Source organism: Lichenostomus cassidix, chromosome 2, assembly GCF_008360975.1.
Source record: "Lichenostomus cassidix isolate B80296 chromosome 2, HeHo_3.0, whole genome shotgun sequence".
NCBI lineage: Eukaryota > Metazoa > Chordata > Aves > Passeriformes > Meliphagidae > Lichenostomus > Lichenostomus cassidix.
In genome coordinates, this window is record NC_139482.1 from 85,595,670 (window position 1) to 85,619,890 (window position 24,221).

Here is a 24,221-nt window from a genome sequence, read left to right on the forward strand (position 1 = left end):
GAATGTCAATTCATAATCAATTTATGGAAATGAAAAGTATTTTTTTCCTTACTGTGTCCTTAAGCAATGTTTTTCTGATGAAAATATTTGTGTATTGGGTTTTTGGGTTTGGTTGGTGGGTTTTTTGGTTTTTTTGGGTTTTTTTAATCTCCTTCTTTCTCCTAAGCCAGTCTGAGATCTCTGTATCCCTTAGCACTGTTTGGAAAAAAAGATCTGGCTATTATAAGAGCAGGGAAGATAGACAGTGGAAAGCCTGAAGGAGTAAAAGTCCAGACAGAGATGCAGTGGCATACATAAGGTCTGAGAAGAGCTTGTCACAATGCCTTTTGGCTCTCAGCTTCTGTTTCATTTGCTCTGCTGGTTAATCATTGGCTTGAGTGCTCAGGTACCATGGTGATCGAAACACTACCAGTGCCACAAGCCCAGCATGATGCATATTCATTGAAGCACTATTTTTGAAAGAAAACCAAAAATAAATGCAACTTTTGAAAATCCTCATTGTAGCTAACATTGCCGTGTGCTTTCCTCTCTTACAATATAAATTAGCATGGTAGGATATAGGCTTCTTCCTCCCATTTGAGATTTTTCCTTCTGCTGTTGATATCCACAGCTTTCTCATTAAGTGGTTTGAAAGGCTTCAGACTTCTTCCATATGTTGAGTATAGTACATTTGTGCATTGGCCTTTCTGTGCAGCAATTGAGATGTTTGTTCCACTGTCAGCAATATTAACATCAAGGAAAGGGCCTTGGAATAAGAGCCAAATGCATCCTTGGTCTGTTAAGCCCTAACAGTTTGCTAAGTGTGACCTTTGCAAAGCTACGGGTATAAAGTTCAACCTTGAAAATCTTGGCCAGCAACTAACTGCTGGAATGCCAATTGGCAAGCTCTTCTTCCTTCTCCAAATGCGGAGCCTTCTGCCTGAATAGCTCCAATGCAGCATCTCTTCCGCAGTGTCACGTTTTGAGGCTTGATCCTCACACAGACCTCTGGTGCTGTTGTTAATTTTTACAATGCTGTGCTATTTATATCTCTATTTGAATATGTAAGGTGGCCAACTCTGGGAAATTAGCACTGAGCAGGAGTTTCCCACTGAGGGCATTACTGCGCCAGCATCCCTTCAAGATAACTGCAGGGAATATAAAAAAATGTTACTTCTTTATCTCGAGTACCTTATGAGTTTGGTCCTGGTTTTGGTATCTTGAATTGCTTCACAACACTGCTCTCTGAGCACTGGTGCCTGGAGCAGATTGATAGCATGCTGTCAGTCGATGAACCCCCAGCACGTGGCATGCCCACGAGGCAAATAAACCACAGAGGAGGGAATTAGACAGAGCTAGATGCAAGGTATGCATCCACTGGAGCTGGGTAATTGTGCCTCCAACTCTGCTGATCATAAAAGCTTGCTTTAACTTTTGTTTCAGCCCTCAGAAAATGGAAAAGACATCATTTTCCCCTTACATTCCACTCACATAAGATAAAGATACCAAATATTTTTTTCAGGCCTGTCTTACTATTTACTTCGACAACAATTAGCTCGCCAATTGGTGTGGGAGAAATTCCATTAATATATGGTAAAAACATGCAAAAACCCTCAAAACTCAAAGAGCGATGCAGGGATGCTGTTTATGTCTCCCTGGCATGAGGTAGGAAGGGCTGGTGATGCAGTGCTTTGTAGGAGCTGGAGACACTTACAAGAAGTGTGAAGACAAACCAACACCCCATATCGAATCCCCCATACTGCTGATTTTTTTTTTTAAAGTATAGTAAAGACACTAAATATGGCAATCCTATTAATACTCCCAAACCAAAGAGTGAGTGAGATGTGTAGGACTTGTGGGTCAGGTCAGTGGTCTCCTCCCTAACCTGCTTCCTGTAAGATCTGAGCTGATGTTGTTGCAGGGCTGGTGGGAGAGAAGCCAGGATTTAATTTGGAAGGCATTGTTATTGGGATCCCCTCCTCTCTATCTATCCTGCTGCAGTATGGGGCTTTCCAGCTTGGCTCTGTCCAGTCCTTGAACTTACTAGGATCCACAAATATGTGTAAAACATACATGCACAGCTACTCTGCTCTGGTGTTTTAGTGCAGAGAAAAAAACAAACCTTGAGGAAAGTGGAAAATGAGCATTGCTTGCTTCCTCTGTCTCTCCTGACTCCAGGGCCAATGCAGGTGGAGTCGCTCCCCTCTCCCAGGTGGAAGGTGGGCCATACTGCAAGAGGAAGGCACCAAACAGGGTGTGGGCTGGTTTTGTGGGGTGTGGGGGTAATTCCTGAACAATCCTGGTGCCTGTAGCACAATTGCAAAACTGGGCTTTGGGATCAGAATACAAATTGTCCTGTAAAATGATTTTGTTACCATGATATTGCCAGTCCGACAGGCAACCCTTTCTGCCAACCATTTCCTCTTTTTAATTCATCTGCAGTAATTTTTTGGTCGATTTTTTGGTTACTTTGAATGCTTTTGTACTTTACTTACTTTGAATGATTTTTTGGTGTTCCTGTGCAGTAAAGCTGAGGGGTATTAATGGTGTTCACAGGTAGGGTGCAATTAATTCCTTCATCCATCTTTTCCCAAGATTGTTCCATTTCTGAGAAGCACCCTAGAACACGTGCAGATTGAGTGTGGATAGAAGCATCTCTTGCCAGCAAGTCTGTGTACTTGGTTTTTTCCATGGACTGTAGTCTGGAATTTGGCAAGCCTTTGGAATCTTTCCTGGATGAGCAGTTCTGGATTATTCACCAATTTTTTTTTTTTTTTTTTTTGAGCTAGAGTGAAAATAAACATGAGCTTGGAATGCTGGGCTCAAACTCAAATCCAGACTTCCCCAATGTGAGCCCAGAACTGAGAGATTTAATTTGGCCCTTTTTGGATTATGATCCCGCGTCAGAGTGAGGTTTTGAGTCTGAATGGCGTGCAGTGTCTGTGATACTCACATAAATATAAATACACCAGCTTCGTGCTTGCAATATATTTACAGCCTCCTATTCATTTCTAGCTTAGTGGCGTTTTCCTTTTCGGCTCCAGTGGGAGAAGCTGTGGGCTTTACCATTGGAACTGGGTTTGGTACCTTCTGATGGCAACAAAACCTGCAGATACAGAAGTGTGATAAGTGCTCAGACATGAGAACATGAGAAATGAGTCAATTTCTAAACAATCTTAACATCTGCTGGAATGAACCGTGTTTATGTAGGTTGCACAACTGCAGCCATTGACTGTTCACTTTCATAAAAGCAGATCCACGATTTTTCTGTCCGTAAACACTTGATAGTTCTGGCTAAAAACAGTGGGCCCAATACCAAACAATGTTCAGGTTTTCAAAGTGTCTAATTAGCAAGAGAGATTGGTATGCCTGGAATGAAAAGTGTGCAAGGCAAGGAAAGCAATCACCTGGTCTGGTGCTGAAAAGGTTAATGAGGAATTAAGGAGAAGAAAAAAATAAATGCTTCTAGAGTTGTGTTTAATTTTTCAGACTCCTTGCTGTCTGCCAGTCCTTTATGTGAATGCTAAAAATTTCATTTAAAAATTAAAAATGTATTTTAAAGACCAATTTAAGAAACCGAACATGCAATGCTAACTTTGGAAAATTGCTGCTCTATTTTCTGACAGAATCTTACATTTGTGACTAAGGGAAAACTAGATTATTTCAGTGGATTGCTGGAGAAGTAGATGTGAATCTCACTTTATCCATTCTCACCCTGACAGATTGACTTGGAAACCTTCAGTTTCAAAGAAGGTAAAGGTATCGGATGAGTTCATACCAACAGATGGGTTTTCTGGAAGGAGCCTCAGATTTGTTAAATTTTCGGAAAAATTTCGCATGACTTACTGGAGACAAAGTACCTTGGTTGTGAATGTTTTATGCTCCCACCGAAGTTGATGCTGCTTTGGGAATTCACTTCAGCTGAGATTAGGACTTTGTTTATAGACCAGTGTGAGCGCTGAAGATGAAGACACTGATCATTAAAGCTGTGTCAGCGTCTCAGCAATGAATTGATGTTCTTTTTTGGCTCAAGTTCAATATTCTTTGAATGAAACCCCTTGATTTACATTTCTCAGCTATTCTTGTGGGGGTATTAAGCTGTTGCCTTGCTGCTGTTTGTGGAGCCACTGAAGAAACAAGCAAAAAGGAAAAAAAAGGCCATCCAAACAAAACCCCACAGACAATATTGATTTAAGTTAGGTGGCTGCTGCTGAATGTGCTTGTCCTTCCCTCATGCAGCCACAGAACATATTGGCATTGGAGGTAGGTTGTCCGACAGCTTCCCTTTCAAAGCGTTACCAAACCTGCTTTGTGGATTAGTCAACAACTGCCTCCTGAATTGTGCTTGCACCTGTTTCCTCTTCTTCTGGAAAAAAGAGTTGACAAAGGCCAAAGATGTACCCCAAGCCTGGCCCACTGATATAAAGGAAATCACATATTTTGGTGTTTGTAGAATGAAAGTGGCAGCTGTTACCATGGGAATAGTCAATTTATGAAAGAAGAAGTTTTGAGGCGGCTGAATATTACCACTAATCGAAGTGATTGCAGTCAAGACAAAAGGTTAATGCTCAAGATCTGCTAATTGGGAGACAGCTACTTTTCTGGTAATGTGAGGATGGATACAAATGAATTTTGTTTGATAAAAATGCTGATGTCCTGGCTAATCCCTTGGATTCATTATTTTGGATACACGGATTAGATTCATTCCTAGTATAGTGTCCACTGATTTGTTTTCAAATAAGTGTAAACCTAATGTGTATGAATAGGCACAATTTCCTGGAAAGGTTCTTTGAAATACTTTCTTACAATGTATTTTAAGGATTACTACTTCACATTCCTTTTTAAGAGACATTTATCTGTGCTTGGTTTTGTATTTTGCAACTACTTATGTCCTCTCTGTCCTTTTTTCTCTGTTCAACACATTTTCTGGGGTGTAGAAATTACTATGATTCTTCAGATTTCTTCTTAAATGCGCTAAAAATGTTATCAGCAAATAGGGAAAAGGCTTTGTTATTTTGCTGTGCTCCCTCTCTTGATTGACTGTGCCAAGACAAAGTGAATAATATAGTAGTCATCATCTGCAAACATGAATGTTTGGGCCAGATCATCTCTGCTCATATGAAGTGCCAAATCTTCACTCTCTTCAGGAGAAATTCATTTCTCCACAGTCCTGAAAATACAGTTTCTGTTAAATTTCTCCTTAGAGCACCCATTTGACAAACTTCTTCTAAGCAGCTAATAACAATTTTAAAACAATTCTGCAGTTTGCCCTGGATTATTTCACAAAATACTTAATTATTATTAATTAAAACTGCTGTTGTATTTGTGTGAGCCCTAGCTGTTCAAATAATCTCAGGCTCTACATTCTTCTATTTATTTTCGCTTGCAAGTAGCCTGCATTATCACAAAAGCCTTTATCTGTGTAATTAGTTTTACACGGATTTTGTAATGAAAAGTGTATGGGAAAAATGGAATGGTAAGTGTGTTGGATGTGTGCCCCAAAATGACACCAGTAACACCAAAGCAGTAATAATATTAGCACCACACTATTAATGGCAGAGCTAAAGGACACTCTGTGACCAGTGGACGCAAGCAATGGGTCCAGACAATTGTAAAGAGTGTTACAGCATGTGGTACTTCAACTGTGTATCAGCCTCCAACTCCAAGGCTGTAATTTTGCTCTTACTCTTCTATCTGGGAGACTCTTTGAGAAGTTTGTAGGAAGTACTGCTACTTCCCTTCTGTACAGCCTAGAAGAGTGTGTGGCATGTACACCACCTTCCCCAGCCATGCTCTTGTTGCTCCTTGAATTAGATAGCACTTCTTCTACCTGAAGGCATCTTCTTCAAGCCATTTCTAGGCAGCAGATCTGTGCTTAGTTAGCTCTTCTCTTGCTGGGCTAAACAACTCAGCTCTGTTAGTATTTTTGGATGGGGAATTTCCTTGTGTCCCACTTCTCTGCTGGAAATCCCCATCCTCATGTCCTACAGTCTCACTTGACTTTTTTGTCATGTTCCCTGTTTAGTCACTCTCTCGTTGACAACTGTAGTCCTCATTTGTCACTACTGGGCCATCTCCAGGTTACACTTTCATTTTCTGCCCAGGGCCTTGCTGCTTAACCCATTTCTTTGGCTCACATCAGATGCTCCATTTGTATATTTTCACTAGTCTGCTGACATTACAGTGTGCAAGTACTCTTTTACCTGGGTCACAGTGATCAAGAGCTATGGGAGGACAACAGAAGTCCCAGAATGGATCCTGAAGACTCACTGGTAATCTCAATTGATTCGATACATCCTTTCTTAATGGCTCTTACTTGCTATTACTTCTCTTTTCGCTGTTTTTTAACTATGCAAAAAGTCTTAGTCCTCTGATTCCTTAACAGCGTATAACACAATGTCTAATGCATTGCTAAAGTCCTGAAAGATGAGATGTATTGCACTTCATCTGTTCACAAAATCTTTTACCTCATCTATGAAAAATATATGGATGATTTGTATGGTGTCCTCTTGCTAAATTGCTGTTGCACTTGATCCCATTTTTCATTTACCTCTGTGTCTTTATGTATTGTCTTTCTGAAAATGTATTTCAAAGCCTTTCATACTAATGAGGTCCAATGAAATAGCTTGTAATTTCCCAACTACCATCTCCTCTTATTTTTTTTTCACAGATTTTTTGTAAGTAAGGAAACCATATCTACTATTTCTCATCTTCACTCCCAACTAGATGGTGCTGTTAAAAATATTTGTCACTAAACCAGCATTACACGTGAGAGAAATTTTTAGAAGTGTGAGATGGTGATTAATCAGACTTCAAGCATTTAATTTTTTTAATCGAATTTTTTTGCTAGCTGTGGTAGTTTCTATTTGCATATGCACATTCTCATTATTCACCCTATCTTTGTCTCTAAATTTAACCAAAAAAATTCTGATCGAAAACTTTGCAAAAATATTTAGTTAAGGCTTTCCTTGTGTTGTTTTTAATCTCTTTTCCATCCTTCCTCCATTGTGGCACAGCATTTTTCCTTGTGGGGTTTTTTTTTCTGTTTATACTACCAATGGGATTTTTACTACATGTTTTCATATTCTTTTCAGGACAGAAGACAGTTAAGTTCATGGGAGTTCAAACTTTATCTTTGTACTTCCTGACTTCTCAGATGTTTCCAGCTTGTGGACAGTTCTTTCGGCATTCTGTGTGGACTCTGCTTATTTCCAGGACCTTCATTTTACAAGATCCTGCTTGGTTGCTCACTGCAGCTTCATAAAAGCTACTTGTTCAATTTACTGTCCCTATTCTGTACTACAGAATAGGCATATCTCAAGAACCATTTTTATTGTTATTTTACAATGCTTTACTATGTTAGTGCAATTCTTAAGTTCCCATGCCTACCTTTCTTCTCTCTTATATGAATAATCCTACTCATGTCAAAATCAAAGCTATGAAGATTATGTGTGTGGGAAAAGTGTTGCAGATTAGGGTCTACATTCCTTGAAGCACTTTCACTAGGTGCAGCATTTTTTCACAGCAGTGGCTTTTTCAGCTGTGCTGTAAAAGCTGTTTAAGAGATACACATGCAGTATCAAAAGAAATGCAAAATATTTTGGAAGATGAAACTGCTTGGATCCTGAAGAATGCAGGGATTTGTTCAGGTGCCCAGTATTTCTCTAATAGCCTAATTTGCCAATCGACTCGTTTTATTTCTGTCTTTTAAGTATTATTAGATTTTCTTTTGGCACCCTGGTGATTTGCAAATGTACAAGTCCTGTACTAAGTGCTTGGGAAAATGGTCTTTCACAGAACTAGATTGTTGCATGGAAAAAGTTCCTTGGTAACTACTTATTACTTGGATTTTTGTTAAGTCTCAAGATGTCTCATGGCTGTGTTGCACTAACACTAGAAAAGCATATTTAGCAGCTGACTGTGCCCCAAAGAGCTTGCAACTGAAATATGTAAAACACATTCTGTGCCAAAGGAAGCAAACATCCTTTTCATGGTTTCTGTGAAATATGGGAAATAAGCCAGTGTCACTCATCTGGGTCATGATCAGTGGCTGCTCCCTATTCCCTTGACTTCTCAATCTCTGTCTCAACTGCATGAAGGTTTTTCCTATTTTCATCCGCTACAGTCATTAGTAGAAGTAGGAAATTTCAGTAGGATACTGGGAATGAAAGGAGACGAAATTTCATTTATCTTCCTGCTGTTTCACTTTAATAATCTGTCACTGTACACAAAGGAATTGGTAAAAGGAGAAAGCATGGTATGTTCTCCACTGCAGCCATTGTATTTTATAGCCAATCCAGTAGGATTATGCATTAGCTATTAATCTATTACAGGGAGGTGGCAATGGATGGTCAAAAACCAATATGTCTGTTAATTTACTAATTTTGAGCAAAAGAGATGAACAGACTGAACAAAGTAGATGACAATGCAGAAAATATTTTTTGGTATTTAAAAACTTGCTTTTGAATTGAGTCTACTCTTAAGTAATATGACACACAGTTCTGAGAAGATATTGGGAAGTCTCAGTAGATTTAGATTTTCAGATTAGCTGGTGAGTTGCACAAATGTGACCTGAATTATGAGTCTCCTGTGGTTTCTACTTACAAATCCTTTTTCCACTACAAATAAATTATGAAATACATTTAAAATAATGAGTTAATGAAAAAAAGAATTTATTTTTTTCTAATGAACACAACTACTTTGAATAGTGTAACTTTTTGTTGAGAGAATGAAAAAACCCTCTTCAAATCTCTTTCATGTGTAACTACATCCATTTACTTGAGCAGCATCAGTGAATCTAAGTTTGGCCAATAAAAGTCAGCTCAAATGTCACTTCTGTGTATGTCAGAAAGATTCAGGAGAGGTTAGGGAGGAATCTGTATGTGTTTCAGTGCTTACCTGCTATGTCATCTTCACATCAAAGCAGGATACTGGGTCATAGCAAAGAAAAGGCGGCAGAGTTCTGTTTTGAAGTGTGTAATCTCATGTATGTACAGAGCTATTACTTCCTTCACAGGCAGTGAAACTAGGTAGTCTATTCAGAAAGAAATAGTTCTTAATACTAACTGTGATTACAAGGAAATTCCCTACTATCATGGTGGTGAGACTCTGGAACAGGTTGTTCAGGGAGGTACAAACCTGGCAGTGTTCAAGGCCTTCAGCAACCTGGTCTAGTGACAGGTGTCACTGTCCAGGGCAGGGGTGCTGGGACTAGATGATCTTTAAAATCTCTTTCAACACAAAAGATTCTGTGGTTTGTTCTATGATTCTATGATTTATGAAAAGAAGAACAAACCTCGCAGAACTGCTTGCATAATGTTATATTAAGGAATTTCCAAAAAAAATCTGATCAAGATGGTACTCAGACAATGAATAGAATTTCAGGTACCAGTACAGTGTTGCAAAGAGTGCTACAAGAAGGTCTCCCCGGCACCAGTGTTGCAGTTACTCACCCAACAAATTTGTGTTCAGTAATCCATTTCAACAACAACAAAAAATGCAAATAATTTTATCACTGATACGTTTTTGTCCTCAGTATTTTTTCTAAAATAGTCAACACAAATCTTTGTTCTCTTATTCTCATGGTTCGGGTTTTTTTTTCAGGGAAGAAGGAGGTATTCAAACAATCACAAACTTTTCCAGAAAGAATGTGGACATAATAGGTTAAATAGGGCTGATAAATCATGGTAAGGGAAATCTGCTCCTTCCTGTATCTATGCTCATTTTCTGAGCAAGATTTTCAGAAAAAAGGATCTTAGGATTTGTAGTCCTGCATGAACTTTTCAGGAAAACAATTTGGCCACATCAAGGACAATCCCTTTGTTAACAGGCTGTTAAAATGATGGGTGTTGATTCAAAGTCCAGAGACACAAAAATAACTGGTGTAATTTTTAGATGTGTAAAATGTATAGGTTGCTAGTGGAAAAAACCGCAACATTTCTTTTAATGTTTATCAGTTAAAAACAAAGCATATTTTTGACTTGGCTTAATATGTCTATGTTGATTTTTCTTAGCTCTGGAGCAAGAGCTGCAATACAAATAGAATGGCATAGCTATTTACCCAGCAGTCGTCCAGAAAAACTGACCTGATTAAGGTGAAAATTTTTCATTGAGGCAGTTTTCTATTGCTGTGTTAGATATTTGTTTTGAAAGGGCATGTTTTTTTGCAAGTTTATTTTAATAACGCCCCACTTCCCAGACCCCAAATATTAAACTTAAAAATTAATACCTTTTTTAATTTAAATAGTGCTCTGTAATGCCTTCTGAGTATTACAGTTTAGATGCTTCTTGCTCCTGTTCTACTTAGGGGCTTGTTTTCCTGTTTGGACCTAGTCTTCCATGACATGCCACTATCTCTGCTTTATGGCTGTGGACATAGCCTTTTCTCTGATGAATTGAGGGAAATACAGTCTAGTAATGTAGCTACACAAGGCAATGAGAATATGAGTCACTCTAATATCTGTGAGTGCCAAAAAATTGTATTTAAAGCTCCCCTGGAAAATTTAATTCTTTTCTGCAAGAGGAAAAAAACCCACAAATATTTTTAATTACCTCTAAACACCTAGTTTTTATTTACTGTTGAATATGTAAGGTGACTTCCATAAAATTATTTCACAGGATATGAGCTTAGAGTTTTATCTGAGCAGAAACCTAATATTGTGAGTGAAAGCCTCAGTCTGAATTTTTGTACAAATGATTTTATCTGACAGGTGGAAGAGAAGGGTGATTTTGAGTCAGGAGCAGGTTGGGCTATTGGTATTCTTCAGCCATACTCTATTTGTACTGAGAACTTTTTTGTTGATGTCTCTATTAATCTTTCTCTCCGTTCATAGCATTTGAGGCAGAAAGCATTTTTTCACCCAAGTGTTGTGCATGTGGCATGGCCCACACAACTGAAATTCATCTGTGAACTACACTGTCAGCTTGACATCAATTACTGTCTGTGGCTCTAGGATAGGTATCTTTAGGCATCAAGGAACAAAGAGAAGCTGTATTTCAAAGCCTCAAAACCTGGTCTGAAGCTGCTGGTCTGAAAGCTCTCATCCAATTTGGATGGAATTTTCTCAGCTTGGATTGCTTAATCAATGCTCTGTTTTCACTTCATTGGGAAAAATAATACAAAAAGAAAGATGCTCTATTAACAAATCATTTGTCATTTCCAAGCTGGCAGCAGAGGTTTGTGCAGTCATGTCTACTGAGTCGCTAAATCTTTATGCCTTCTCCTCTTTGGAGAGTCATTAAGTTTAGAAGCACTAGCCTCTACAGGGCTGATCAGAATGGCTTGTTTGAAAACATGTCAAAAACACTGGACCGTAGCTTGTTAAAAACTTCCACATTATGGATCATTCTGATTGACTGGGCATAATTTAATGTTAATTCTGTTATTATTTTTAACACAAGTTGCAAAGATGCTTACACATTGTAATTGAGAGTTTAGGCTGGCGTTGGCGCAGGGATGTAGCGCATCTAATCTCTTCCAATTTTTCTTCATATTAATCCAAAATATTTTTATTGTCTGTCTGTTAATTAGAAATTTGAGTAACTGTTGCTCAGTGCTATTACAAGATCCTGTACAGAGAAGTGTGGATTGCCCCCATAACTGGAAGGGTTCAAAGCCAGGTTGGATGGGGCTTAGAGCAACCTGGTCTAGTGGAAGATGTCAGAGGAGTTGGAACTCAATTATTTTTAAGGTCCCTTCAACCCAAGCCATTCTATGGTTCTACGATTCTGTGACTGTTGAGAAACTGATTTTCAGAAAGACTGTTTGCCACATCTTCATTGTTGTCTGCTCAAGTCAAATGTCAGTGCTTCTAAACACCAGAGCTGCACAGTCAACCTAAATCTCTGCAAGAGATTGTGAACTGCAGACCAGCCCTCAGCCCAACACTTCAGACCAAGCCTGGGTGCCAGGGGTTTGTGTTCAAACACAGAACAAGTGATGAGTGTGCATCCTGTGCCCACCCTGACTTCCATCAGGTAACCTTCAGTACATTCTAATTGTACCCTGGTGTCTCATCTGCTTTAAGGCAGTGAGTGATCTTGACTTCGGGCAGGTAGAGAGATCAGGCACGTTTCAGCTGACAAAAGGCCTCTGGCAAAGGGGCAGGTGGGGCAGCCTGTGGAAAACCTTTGTGCCAGAATTCATTTGAACTTGTCCCTTTGGTGGTGATCAAGAGATGGAGGAGAGGGGAGAAACTCTTGTCCTTTACTCTCTTGTATTTCAGGGGAGTTAGTCTCTGTCAGGGAGAAAGAAGGGCAGTCCCTGTCCACACAAAGAGTTTTTGGGTCACTGCCTTTGTATGCACCATGTGAGGCTGTGAACTATGACTTTCCTCTCATCCTCTCCATTATACCACCAAGACAGATTCTCCTCTCCTCCTATAACTAGGTTTTCAGAGCTCAGCAGCAAAAGTGCAGACTGTGTTCTTCCAGAAAATGACATGACATTTTGTTAGTGCCAGAGAGAATTGGACTCTAGTATCCAAAGTCTGAATGTAGGTCCTTTTTTGAACAGTACATTTCAAGTTAAATCATTTTGGTTTCTGACCAGTTCGTAGGGAAGAACTACGTCTCTTGTTTACTGTCTTGTATGCTATAAATGCAGTTTGATTAGATTATAGTTATTGTCCTTTGAACTTCAAGTATTTCCTGCAGTTTCCAGGAAAACAAAAGAAGGAAAAATAGGAGGGAAATCCTGAGATAAATTACATCATATAATTCACTTTGGTCTAATTTGTGACTTTCAGTTTTTGAGCATTTCTTAATTTGATTTGCAGGTGATAATCTGCTGACAGAATAAATAGGAATGCCGAGATAATAAGTAGGAAGTGCCGAGATTGCTCAGCCATTTGCTGTGGTATCACTCCCACATCAGGAACCTTCATCACTGTCTTGCTTCCAGTATGTTCTCTGCTGTGGTAAGTTTTTCAGACATACAATCTTCTTCTGTGTCAGGAGTTTTAAGCAGATGGAGTGAGATGAGTTCTGAAAAGTCCAGCCCTGGTCCTAGATGTTGTTGTCAGAACTGGAAGCTATATTCAGTAAACCTAATTGTACTCACATAGAACATGTGTAAGGTTTGGTAAGGCTGTAGAATGTAGTAAATACCACAGATTTACAGGAGTCTCTATCTTTGGTTTGTGTTTCATTTGTCCCCATGAAGTAGACCATTTTTGCACAGTGTGTAAACTGTTTTTTACTTGTCTGTTTACCTGAAATTCAATTTTTTTAATACTGGCACCTGTATTTGCAACTTACGACTTTCCAAATCATGTCAGTTCCTCTAAATAATTAAAACCAGCCCTCTTTTCCAATATTAAAAACAAACAAACAAAAATCCATTAATAATTCTGACAACTAACCTTTGGAATGGAGACCTAATTAGTTCTTATTGAGCTTGGTCCAAAGATCATTGAAGTAATTTGGAGTCTTTCCATTAAAGTTAATTGACTTCAGAGCAAAATTCTCAGATACACTGGTTTAGCAACATAGGATAGCAAGCACTCTCTCTGTCACATATCAGCAACATCACCTCCACACAGGCTGCATTAGCCATTCTGTTTGACATTGTTTCTGGTAAAGATGTTGTCTAAGTTGATTATGCCCCTGTGGGCAAATAGAGGACCTAGAAAAACTTTGTGCCCTGGGTACCTGTTTATGTGGCAGTCACCAAAGCCTGCAGCTTTCACTCATTTTAGTGTCAATGTGGAGCTTTCGTCAGAAGTGTCAACATTAACAAGATTTTAAACTGCAGGCGAATATAGAGCATCATTTGATCCTGGCAAGGAACTGTTTGCCTCAGCACTTGTGGGATAATGTAGAGTAAGCAGCAAATCATTGATGAATCTGTAATGCAACACCAGTCCCAGGAGTACTCAGGCAAAATTGCTGCAAAGAAGAAGGAAAGACACCAAAAGTGATTAAATGCAGTGAAAGATTCAGACCTTGGGAGACCTTTAGGGAGACTCATCTTATTTTAAGCATAAAGGAAAAAATGGTACAAAATTATGTTCATAAACATTTCATTCTGGCTTAATAAAAACCATAAGGAATCCACAGATGCTGAATGTTTACTGAACCTTAATTGGCCTGGAATCATCCTTGCAGTTACTCAGATTTTATGCTTGTGGTAATGTTGACTTCTGGACATTAGCCACGAGTTTCTAGTGAACCTTTTGCACATTCTACCAGGCCATTAATTCTCACTGTTAAACACCTTACATGCATTTGCTGTCAATAGAGATAATTAATAAAAATAGGTAAAAATTTGCATTGATAGAGGAAGGTGCTTAATCATTCTTTGTACATTTAAAACATGTGGAAAATTCACTAACAATATCCAACAGTACTTAAATGGGGATTAAAGAATTGCATTGTCAAAATGGTAGGTCACATCTGTCAATACAGACAGGTGTTCCTTAGCCTCACATTTCAGGGGTTGCTTACTTGCTCCCCGTCTCTGTTTGATCTTGTTTCTGGCTGCCATAGTTCTAAGCGATCCAGTGGGGTCAGTGCAGGTTCTTCCATAGTAATTGTTGGGACTTATACCATCTTTTTCCATCTCTGTGGTGTATTTGCTCTGGGAAAACAGGTCAGTCACTGGCCAATCTTAGTTGGGTTGACAGAGCTGCTTTCTTGTGCTTGGGTAGTCTGTTTCGTGACACAGCTTTGTTTCCTATGTTATTGCTGTACCTAGGAAGCAGGGTTCAAATTCCATTTGGTGCCCCAGGTTACTTAATGTAACAAATCTAATTTAGTCAGTTTCAAATAATGACATCGAGATTAAAAAATTCTCCTTATCACATTAATTATCCTCAGAGTAATCCACTCCCTTTGCAAATTTATTTTGGAAACTAAGCAAGGTTATGCTGCAGTATTAAATACAGTCATCTGTTTGGATGAAAGCAGTTGCAAAGTTCTGGCTAATACTCTTACAAAGTTTAGATTAAAGTATGCATTCCACCTACTGATACCAAAAATACTGAAGTAATGTCCCAAAAATAAACATTCGTTTAAAGAAAACAAAGTGATCATTCTGAAAATTTCAATGCCATTTTGCAAAAATTTGTGTTGCATGATTTGTGCTTGAAATACTGTTTTCTACTTTCTCTTAAATATGCTTCTCCATTATTGGAAATAAAGACACTTTTCACTAGCTGATAGTTTTGGAGGTAGATGAAAATGGTTGTTAATCTTTCATCAGCTGCAGCAGTGGGGATGTCCCATCAGACTGTATTGGCCTAAAATGATGTACAGATCTTTAGATCCATGTTTACATCCAGGCCAGCGGACATCCAAAGGAATTTGTCTCCTAGGTACCATCAGAAAAGTGGCAAGCAGTGTAGATGGGCCTGGCAATGAAGCCCTGCCTGTACCATGACAAAAGGGCCTCACAAGGCTTTTCAAGTCTGCAATGAAGCACGTGCTCAAGGGGTTAGGCAGGAGGGAAGAAGAGAATCTACTCTTTTTTTTATCTGAACTCACAAAAATAAAAAAGAAAAAAGGAAACATTTTCTCTCAGGCATAACCAAGATGGAAGACAATGTCTTCCTGACAGAGGAACATATATTTAGCACCATGATTTATTGAGAGTGTTTGTGCTTGTTTCCTGAGAAATACATAGAGCCTTTTGATAACGCTAGATGATAGCAATCTGCTCTGTGGGCAGATGTGCACATAATAGATGGTGCCTGAGGCGTATTTCCCCACATTTGGTGCATTCTCTTCTTGTTTGTCTTACTGAATGGTTTAGTTTTATTATATTGACTGTTGAGAACTGTATCTCCTTAGTGTCGGAAATCACTACCTTATTTATAAGTATGCAGATTTTAATAATGCAGTAACAGTAACGATTTTTTTCTAAGTGTATGATAAAAATAGTGTCAATATATTCCTGTGGTTGAAGATACTTTAAAATTGGTGGACTGGTCATGTGGATTTTGAAATAATCTATTTTTGCTGTTGTTCCAGATGATGTGAATTAATGGAAAATGGTCTCAGAATCTGTCTGGACAATGCTTTTGCTTTTTTGAGAGCCTATGTACTATGTTTAAGCGTCTTGCTCTGTGCTCTCAGCTGGGATTTAGATGGGATCATTTTCTTTGAAGTTTTGTTGTTAAGGTTCCAGATCAATAGAGGATTTATGTTTGCATGTTTTCAAGTACACAAGTAGTCCTGAAATCAGTGAAAAAAGTTCTGACTTCATTGATGTCAATGCCAGAACTCCCACTCACTTCAGACAGGCCATACCTAATGACATTTTTCAGTCAAGTTGTTTTGGGGCAGGAAAAGGGAGGATTGTTCTGTTTATTACCAGTGAATGAAAAGCAGTCATATGTTGAGATTTTATAACTGATATAGTGTAGATATCAATGGAGAACTGTCAGAAATAATTATTTCAGTTTTGTAAAAATCTTCTGGTTTAGTAATTCCAGTTCTTTATTTTGTCCTGCCTTTTAGATTAAATATTGTTAACCACATTATTATGATGGCATCAAATGTAATCTAAAATGATTTAGACAGCATTTAGATACAATTGATGCAAAGCTTCTTACCATATCAAACTAAAACCATTAATCGGATAAAAATAAATTGTTTGGTCATTACCAAAATGCTTTTGTTTTAGATTCCTGAATCTCTTTTCTTCATTTGTTTAATGGGGAGTTCTGAAGAAGTGACACTCTTTCTGATTTAGAGCATAATCAAAGTTTGAAGGGTTAGAGTTACCTGCAGAACAGAAATTTCAATTTTGACCATCTCTCAGTGCAGTGAGTACTTAATTCACTCTGACTGTTTGCCAACTCAAGGAAAAGCTGGGTACTAAAGCACTGTTCAAATTTGGAGCTTAGCTGGCTAATGTTACTGCTGATCAAAATAACACGAACATATGATCATACTGCTGGACAAATACATTGTCTGTGATACCCTGGTTTTTCACAAGATAATGAGTCTTGGTATAGTTGCTCTTATTTAGATACTCCATTTCTGATTAACAATATTTTAAAATAGAACCCAAGCTTTTGTTGAACACAGATTGTTTATTTTACCTTCCTTCTGCACTTGGAAAACAACTTCACAACCTACAGTCAAAAATAAGCCATAGTCACAAGTAAGTCACAGTTTTGCTATTAAAAGCTTTTGCAATAGATTGATATGCAATATAGCCACTTTTATGGAGCCTTTTATTAATTTCCACTTATTTCTTAATTTCTTGTTAGTTATAATTTCTTGGCAAAGCACTATATACTAACAATAACTCTTTATCCACTTACCTGGTAACTTCTACAGTACCAAATGTTGTTTTTCTTTTACTGTAATGGTGATGGACCGGGATTGTGGCTGTCTCCATACTATTTTATACAAATATGGTGTCCTCTGTTTAAGTAGAATGTATCCCATTCTATACATGTGGTTGCAAGAAAAGTATGTTTTGACATTTCATCACATGTTGAAAGTGCTGAGCTCTTGGATAAAATGAGTGCCTAGCTGGTGGTAAGATCCCCAAAATGTTTCTGCTTGTTTCCTAAAATATCTGCATTGTCAGAAGTTTTGTTCACACAGAGTCATGGAGTCCTTTGTTCAAACAGTGCTGACTATGGCGTAATAAATGTCCCCAGCTGTTTTATGGGAACCTTTCACATACAGGCTGAGTGACAAGTAGTCACATAAACCTTTTTCCATTGTTGTAATGGACTTTGAAAATCTGCTAAGCCCTGGAGGACAAGAGAGGTCAAGGAAAGGCAGGATATAAAAAATAGTATTAACACATCGTAAGTGTAAGCAAACATAATGAGATTTTGCATTTAAATGAAATTTTATATACTCACAGGAAGCATCATCTAGCAGTTAAAGATAGAATTGGGAACTGAATGGTGCTGCTTCTATTCTTGGCCATGCTGCTGCAGGTTTTGTTCCAAATAGAGAAGAGCAGAGGTCAAAAACATACCTGTTTAAAAGAGCTTTCTGTTTTTAATAATGGCATGAGATAAGGCCACATCCCAAAGCATTACAGAGAAACAGAGCTTTGATTTTAGATAAGATTTCTATGAAAACCAGCTCAGAACTTCAAAAAAGGGACAGATCAGAGTTAAATGAAAATGGATATGAGAGGAAAGTCAAACTCAGTCTGAAATCATGTGAAGAGAGGTATGTAAGTTAAGTCTGAGGTCAGCAAATGTAGAAAGCACCAAGGGTAGTAATGGCACAATAATTAGTTAAAGGGTCATGAAATGTGTCCATCTCATACACCCATGAAATTTTGGTAGCTGTCTGCAAAGGATATCAAAAGCCACAGTTTGTATGAATGTAAAATTACTCATATGGAGAGATTTGTCCAGGGTAGAATTCACGGTCTTCACAGGGTTTTTGCCTGCAGTTGGAATGGGAATGGATTGAAATGAAGTCATGCCCATCTGTGCTCAGGTGCACAGGTAATGTACAAATGTGAAACTGCCAAATGAAAAAAACAGAACTTAACTGAGACAGCTTGGAAAATTTGACCCCAGGTATTCAGATCTTCATCCATATTTTGTTTGTCTCAGCACACCTTCATGCCATTACCAGGTTTCTCTGCCATTCTGTAGTATCCAGGATCTTATTGAGCAGGTCAGCTATTAATTTACAAAGCTGTACTTATTACACTGTAGATATCTCTCCTGTTCATAGTCTGCTGCTCTGTGTTCTAGATTTGGAAGGTGGGGGTGCTTGGACATTCTTAAAGTGTGAAGGCTTTTATGTCCAAGATAGGAAAACATACAGGTCTTGCAATCACATAAGGGCAGAACCACTTGTCTCTGGGTATCAGGTGGAGCCTAAGCATCTAATGTGATGTTCTTGTCGTGATTTATATCCTGCTCCTTGACATGCCCAGTGTGTCTCCAGCCTGGAGACTGCTGAGCACTTCAGCACGTCTTGCACTTCAGACCTGTCAGGATTTCAAACTTAGAAATGGATGCAAGATTCAATGTCATGGTGTTGACATTCTCAGTCTGGTCTGGTGGCATTCATCCAGTAGTTGGGAGATACCACTTCAAATCCCATCTCTGCCCAAGTAGATGTGAATTTGCATTTTCTGCCTCTCAGGGGAAGCACTTTAAACAACAGGCTCAGAGTAAGCTTTGAGAAAGGGTGATGGGACAGGAACTCAAGATTTTCCTTCCCTTGGTTCAAGCTGCTCCACTTTCTATGAAGTGATTAAATATTCATTGGACTGGGGGGGAGGGCATGAGAAGAATGAATGAACTGTACTGTGAGACAGAGGAGAAGGGGCCAAACATTTTCATATATTTAATAGTTTGAAGCTGAATTTGATACTCCAAGTGAAAGTTCCAAGGAGGCTGGAGAGCATGTTGTGTGTATTTTGTGAGTAAGGCTTGGCTTAAGGATCCATCTTCAGGAGATGGCTCATAATGAATTGTGGAAGTCCTGGCTCAGGATAGCACCTGTGTTGGGGATGAAGGGTAAAAGAGAAGGGCATATCCATCTGCAGCAGCACACTCAACCAGCTTCATCAGGTTGGCCTTCCAGATGTTCCATGCTGAGGCACCTGACTGTCCCTATCTAATGGCACATCAGTGTCTAAGTCAGGATACGGATTGTAAACTGTCAAAGCACCAAGGAGGATCCCTGAGGATGTAGTCCACCCTACTTCATGCATCAAGAATCCCAGTGATACCTGTAAACCTCTTTGTAAAGCTCTTTAAAATCTCCAATGGAAAATGAAATAGCACTATGTTTTCTAATCAGAATTGATTAAAAATCTAAGAGAGGTAAGGTTTTAGAGGAGATATTATCTTTTATTAGATCAACTGCTATACTTGAAAGAAGCAGGCCAGCTTTCAGGCATGAATCTCTTCTTTGTAATCTCAGTCGCTGCTCATTGCCACAAGGTGTTGCAAAGTCAACTTCCCTGTTTGTCTCTGTCTTTGAATGTCTTTTTTATTTTATTGCAGGAAGTTATATTTTCCTTTATACTGCTGATTTTGTGATTATTCCTATTAGTCATCTTGCCTGAAGTGTAGTTTACAGAAGCTGGACTGCATTACATTTTACAGCTCCAGAGACTTCTTTGCAGCAGCAGAACACCCATCTGCCATGTTCCATCTGCTTTCCACTTCTGCCTCTGCCACCTGAATGTAGAAAGCCAAAAAATGTGGGTCCAGCATTTTACATTCCAGCAGGCACACATTCTGGAAGTATAGTTAATAATGAAATGTTTAATAGTTAATTAATGAATTTTTATAACTGGAGCTCTAAAAAGAACAGCTGTTGCTTAATTTATTGAAGCTGTTACCCCAACGCACTTGGGTTCATGGTTAAGAAAAAGTTAGCTCCTTGAAGGTTAAAAAGAAGAAAGAAGCTGGGGGCAGAGAGGAAAAATAATTACTTTGTTTTCCTATATTTCTTAAATGACTGTCAGCTTTCTGTGGAAAGTCAGTGTTTGTGTCTATTCACCTGCTCGTGTTTGACTTAAAAGTATCTAGTCTTATATCCAATAATTTCTGCAAATGCTCTGCAGAGGGGATTGAACCTGTTTGTTTTGTTTTCTTTTCTTTTTGATTTTCTCTTTAAAATCCTTGTTAGGCTTTACAGTTTATACACGGATATGCATTAATGAGAAAGCAGAAGCTGGGTGAAAAAATGAAGTAGGTTTTCAATGAAATTCATCTGTAACAGTTGCCCCCAGTAAACTGAACACTCTGTTATACTCTATTTAAAGATGTCTCCAGGAACCTATTAAGTTTTGCATCTGTCCAAATTCAAGGGATTCTGAGATGAGATTTTGTCTCAAGCTGAGTCCTGAGCCTGAGTTCAGCTACTGAAGCACTACTGTATCTACGTATTTTTTCACTGTAAACAGTTTTCATAAAATTTTGGTTGATTTTTGTTATTTCCAGCTTCGACTGACAAGCACGTCTTCTCCCAATCCCCAAATATCCATGAATATATTGTTTATATCCATATGAGAGTAAACTGTGGCAAAATAACACCTGTGCCATATGCTATGAGTTCAGTGCATTATTTATGGAGTAAAGCATTATTCATAGACATGAGTAAGGGTAATGACACCCTGGCCTTTTGTTTTCCACCTTTCTTCTTGGTCCTTCTAATTAACCCACAAAATATAAGGAGGACTTCAGGAAACTTTACAGGAGGAGTCAAAGTTAAGAATTGTGATAAAAAAAGTGATAATTGCAAGAATAATAGAGCATAAAAAGTCAAGTGCTTGCAATATGTTGGGAGCTTGGCAAGAACGTATCAAAACTATTGCATAATGTCTTCATCATAAGACTTCAGATGCTGTGCAGAGCAACATTAATGAGCTCCTCTAAAACTTTGGGGAAGGTTAAAAACCAGTCTAGACTCACTTGCTGCTTTAATTTAGGCATACATTAATGTCTCTACAGTCACTTGATGATGAAGAGTAGAAGGAAATCTACTATAATCCACTAAATATGCTGTCATGTCATATTAACAAAACTATCAGAATTAATAAAACACTTTAAATGCATCACAAAATTAGTTAAAATTGCAAAATAAATTAGAATACAGTAAAGCAAAATAAGATCAAACACAACTGAGGAAGTAATAAAGTAAAATATTATATTTAAGAGTAAAAGATACTGAAACATTAACATTGGTCTGCATTTTAGACATTACTAAAATGATGATTTAGGATTTGATACAAAATTTATTGGCCAAGAATTGTTTCTGGAGCAAGGCAGCACTATTTGTTCTAATATTGGTGAATCCATGACAAAGAAGCACGAATGTACAAAATTTCCCTCTCTACCCATTCTTCCATCTCTACTCCTTTCAGAATTGTAGACATACTTCTGCATGTCACCAGGACATATTGAAATATAGCACATTTCTTGAAAGCTGTTCAGTTCCTTCTCTTTTGTGCAGGTGCATGAAAGATTCTTTTGTTGGCTCCGGCATTGATAAAGTAATAGTAATTTCTGCAAGCATAACTATTCAACTTCATTATTTATTTGGAGAAGTTCCATGGCATGGAGCAGGAGGAGTGAAATTGAGGGGATTTATTGCAATTCAAGTAAAAAAAATTGTTAATTATAAAATAAAAATGAGAAGACAGAACTTTCCTGTATTTAGTTACTGTTAAGGCTTTGGGATTTTTTTTACATGAATGTCCTTTCCTTCCCCTTAGCAGATATTTCTAATGTATGACCCATACCAATCTGAGAGTGTGAGAACCACTCTTAAGGTGTCTGTAGAACTTTGCTAAGAAAATCAATCTGTTGGGTAAATTTTAAGGAGCTGCAAGCAAAACAAGGTTGAAAACTAGTGCTTTATGATAGTACCAGTACAGAGCTAGATAATTTTTTTCCCGGCATCGTCATTAAGCTCTGAAGCTATTATCCTAAAAAATTTGGAGTTAGCAGGAAAACTATTACTGACTTCCAGGGACTTAGAATCTCAGTTTATTGGAGCTTTGTTTGTCTTTAGTGTCTTTAATCTACATAAGAAGATGCTCAAATAGCAGTGACTGGGATTTCCTAGCTTGGTCATTTTGCAGACAAGGGTAGGATGCTAGAGATTGGTACTACTGAGTGTTGTATTGATGCTTTTCCACTGACTGGCTGGATGACCTTTGCACACTGACTTGCCTGTTCAGCCCACAGTTAATTTATTGTGAAGAGCCAGAAAATAAGAAGAATCCATTTTTTTCCTTTCAGAATGCAGCAGCTGTGAAATTTAAAATAAAGCATCTTCAGCAATTCTTGGACAGGGAAAGAGGCAAAATGCTTGAAAGCAGCAAAGCAGAGGTTTCTGTGCGTGCAGACAGATGCACAGTGGCTGGTAGCCAAATAGAGGAAAAAATTGCTTGTGAACATACTTGCACAGAAAGATTTCTCCTCATAATAATAGTTTATTCTTATGAATACAATGGAATATAGAATAATTCCATGAAAGATGATGCTGTTAGTGCAGGAACAGAACTGAGTTTGGCCCATGAGGAGCAGAAATCTTTTGCCTTTTCCCTGGTGGAAACTGGAAGAAAGAAGTATGATGTTAAGGAAAAAGAAAGTTAAGGGAGACTGCTGTGGTGGTGACCAATCTTCCACTGTTGTAAGTCCTGATGCTTGTTATATTGTGTGTTCTGGGTTTAATTACGGATCTGGAGTATAGAGCTAATAAGGCTGCATAGTTTTATCTTTTTCCTCTCTCTGAGGCAGAGCTAATTAAAATAAGCATTAATTAATATGTGCTTTGAGGTCCCTGAACTTTAGGTGATTAAAATATTCTAAGTTATATATTATAACTTATAGCACATAGATCACTATGAAATCGTTTAATGTCGCTGTCATGTCATTGACTGTAAAATGTGACCTATCTTAAATGCCACACATGATAGGGAACAGAGCAGCTTGAACTGACCAACTCTGTGTCCGTGGAAGAGATCTGGTTTCCTGTCAGTCCCTGGACTCCCTTCTCAAGCCAGCCACAGGGGGACATTAATGGCATAAACTTTACATCTTTGATCTCAGTACCTTTTTCTGATGCAAAGACTTTACCTTTTAGTCAGGTACATACCAGCTTATTTCTAGTTTTACATCTGCTCTAGAAAAGTTGCAGATTCGAGTAAGACTTTTTTTTTATGTCTTTGTGGCTTTTAGGTCTCTAATTAACCCACACCACCTTTGTCCTCTTGGTGTGAGTGATGCATAGGAGATAATTAATTTAATATTGAAAACATATTTACTTATTTCACCATTTCTCTTTGCATCCGTTACTGACATTTTATGATGGTTAAGATCAAGGCATATGCACTGTCAGCAAAGAAGACAAGTAGACCTTTTGGTCTAGAATACTTATTTAGAATATGAATTCAGTGAGCAGTAAATGTGGCAGTGAATGTTAATAAATGCTAGAGTCAAGACTGCCTTAGTGCTAAATAGGGAAGTTCCCCATCAAATGGGACAGCTTTTAAATAATCAGCACAGGGGTGCCACCCTTACAGCCATCTCAGGGATGATGGTGCCTTCTCCTTTTCACCCCTGCTGAGAGGAGGACGTTCATCTCTCTGCTATGATATCTTTCAGATCTCCTTCAGACATATCATTAAGTTAGACAGTCCTCTGCTTTCAGGAAAAGGGTTAAAGATCTGCTTTTCAAAATGGCCTTTCTGCTCCAGTCTTCCACCCCCATCCCCCTCACACACACAGCAAAAGCCTCCTGTTCGAAAGGACTCAACCCAAATACCTGGCTTCTGAGAATTT

The 24,221-nt window shown here is 38.3% G+C and overlaps 1 long non-coding RNA gene across 2 annotated transcripts in view; it reads left to right on the forward strand.

Annotated features, from left to right (window-relative positions):
• Positions 1 to 24,221, forward strand: part of LOC146441706 (uncharacterized) — a 75,520-nt gene that overhangs the window by 7,199 nt on the left and 44,100 nt on the right. The window contains exons 2-3 of one of the 2 annotated variants that reach the window (XR_014850019.1): positions 3,702 to 4,242; positions 12,756 to 12,896. This is a non-coding gene — a long non-coding RNA (uncharacterized LOC146441706). The remainder of the gene's footprint in view (positions 1 to 3,701; positions 4,243 to 12,755; positions 12,897 to 24,221) is intronic. The other variant, XR_014850020.1, reaches the window with a different exon arrangement.